The sequence below is a fragment of the Limulus polyphemus genome, unplaced genomic scaffold (assembly GCF_000517525.1).
Source record: "Limulus polyphemus unplaced genomic scaffold, Limulus_polyphemus-2.1.2 Scaffold7238, whole genome shotgun sequence".
In the NCBI taxonomy this organism is placed as follows: domain Eukaryota; kingdom Metazoa; phylum Arthropoda; class Merostomata; order Xiphosura; family Limulidae; genus Limulus; species Limulus polyphemus.
The window spans coordinates 29,151-32,219 of record NW_013672848.1 but is presented as its reverse complement, the minus strand read 5'-3'; positions in this window follow the sequence as shown (position 1 = coordinate 32,219).

The following is a 3,069-nucleotide window of genomic DNA, read 5'->3' as shown; positions in this document are numbered from 1 at the left end:
CAGACCACCCCCCAATCTAGTAAATGCTAGAGCAATCCCGAAGGAACGGGATAGTTCTAGAAAGCAGGTGGCGTGACACTAGTCACGTGACCTCGCTGACGCAACAAATCCATATATCACAATCAAATACACGCACTACAGGAAATGTCATTAGAACGAAGCACAATTAGTTAAGGCAATGGAAACCTGTGACTACAGCCCTGCAATTACACTATACTATATTATACAACTAGCAGAGATCGCAAAAAACATTTGTGGTCAAATTAGTATATTTATTGCAACAATACATCTTTAAATACAGGATTTATAGAATAATACAAAATAATTCTAATCGAAGAAATCGAAATCTAAAAGTCCTACTTGTCTTAGGCCTGACACTAGTTTAGGCCGCGAACACATACCAAATTTTCAGCATACTCATAAACAAAATAGTCAAAGTGTAAACCAAAAAGAGATGCATAAATATATCGAAACATCAAATCGATTATATTAAAGAAAGCGTAAACCAAAAAGAGATGCATAAATATATCGACACATCAAACCGATTATATTAAAGAAAGCAGAAAAAAACGTTTTATTTTAAACGGATTTATGTGCAAAGTGATATGACACTACTCATGGCAATGTATAAAGTTTTAAAAATACAATTTTTTTATCAACAAACATTTTTTTATCTTTCGTTTATTGTGTAGGTCTATGCCACGGTCTACTAAGAAAAGAATGTTACTTACTTTTTTTTATCATTTGAAATTGTTGTACAATTAGAAAATACGCATGCTATACTCAATGATGTGTTATGTCCACAGTACAGTTCGGATCTAAGTTGTGGAAGCTTACTTCAGTCTGAACATCATATTGTATATTTACTCTGTTATGTTTACCTATAGGAACAGAGTCGTAACTAAGAACAATGACCGTAGCAAGATGGCGCCCGATAACCATACATTGACAACTATGAATAGAATGCAGTCGTCGTATCTAGTCTATAATGAGAAGTTTATTCTCACGTGCACACGGCTGTGTTTCAGGTTCAGGTGCTCTCTACTCGTGTGTACATAATTACCTGTGTTTTTATCTGGTGGCAATACTTAAAAAGTGCCTTCTTTAAACCATTCTTTATTTAAGGGAGAGAAATCTGAAATTATTTCCTCGATGTATTTTTAGGTTTGTGAAGGAACATTTGATGTTTTATCTCTAAACTCGCCCTCTGTTGCATCTGTTCTACTCTGGCGTGTATCGCATGATTCTGAGTGGCATGAAATACCTTGGTTACAGTGAAGAAGTTCATACACAGTTTGGTTAAATTGCTTATCTGTATTAAAAATCCCTTTCTTTTTAATGTCGAAGTTACCGGTACCAGTTTGGATAGGATTATCGGTTGACATGTTAGCAGTGCTGCACTGACAATTGAGAGTTTCGCTATCAATAGCTTTTGCTTTATTTATTACATATATATATACATATATTTAAAGATAACAAGGGACCAGTTGGTAAATTTATACCTTCCCATCCACTGTACTAAACTCTAAAATAAAAATATAATACTCCAAGCCAGCTCTTATCATTCAAATATTTATCAAGCACTCCCTTGAACTCCTTTAAAAATAAAGCTATCTTAGCTGAAGATTACTTTTACCCTGCCAAAATTTACATTTGTGTCTCCTATTCTTGCCATTTTCACCATTAAATACGAAAAAGATGATGCATCAACACTATCAATTCCATTTTACAATTTTAAACATCTCAACCATTTGAATACAGCGGTAGTCTTTGACTAGCTTCTACTCATGCCATATGTTCTGCAAAAAACTAGTTATGCTGTGATCTCTGTCCCTTTGAAGTTTCATAAAGTCTGACGTATCTGTAACGAGCTTATTAAACAAAAATTCATAAAGCGTAAAGACGCTAGAAGGAGATGGGGAATAATTGTACCTAAATATGACATACAGGAGCAATTTGTTCCAATCCTCTGAGTTTTTGGACGTCAAGGCCCTTAATGTAATTTCAGTGAAGCATTGCGAATTTTACGTAATGAGGATGATAGGCGGATATTGTAGATTTTAAAAACCTGTTCTTTCTCAGAGCTGTGTATGAAATGAGGAGAAAGAAAGTTTCTACATCTACCTATCGTAAAGCTGTGGCTTCCTTTAATATTGCGTTTCATAATATAACCGTTGCCATTAGAGAAGAATATTACTTGTATTTATGGGAAAGCTACCAAGGCTGTCTGCCATTGTCTCCAGGTTTGAACTAGTCATCAACACCCTATCACCCACCAGCCACTGTCATTCTTATAACGCATCCGTAGCCTAAAGTGGGGGGAATAGATTTGGGCATCGCAAGGGTTCGAACCTGGCTCGCCATCTCCAGAACCCCCAGTTTTAATACTTGGTCAACCCACGTCAAATAAAAGAATAGAGACAACAGCAAAACTTTTCAAAATGGTCATCTACAGTTGATATAAGAGTAGATTCTTTTAGGTTATATTTTTCTGTCATTCGACATCTCCATATACCCTAGGCCAAGAAATGTGGCGTAAAACCTTTTCGCAAGTTTTAACGGTGCAAGAGTGCTTGCTAGTTAGAGGCTGACCATGAGAACTAATGGATGTGGGTACATAACTAATCCATTCAAAGTTCTGACCCTCTATATATATGTTAGAAAACTGTGCAGGTGGTGCACGTGAGCTTGCCATTGAATCCAACACACACACATACGCATATGTATACAATATTATGCTATTAACCTGCCCTGGCGCCTGCCGAACTGGAGCCAGAAATTATATTTGTCTGTATGCGTTCTGTGAGGAGGGAGTGACTGAGATGAGTCACACTTTAACTAAAGAGATAAATATCATTTTCACTTTTTAGTGTAAACTTGTAAAGTAATATATGTTTCGCTCCGTTTGGTATGGAATCGTGCGACGTCATCTGTTGTAATATCTTTGAAAGTTTTCATTAAAGCGATATTCTCGTCATTTGTTTCACTTGTGGAGATGACTTCATGTAATACTCGACATTTGTCTTGCATTCGTGCCCCCCAGTGGCACAGCGGTATGTCTGCGGACTT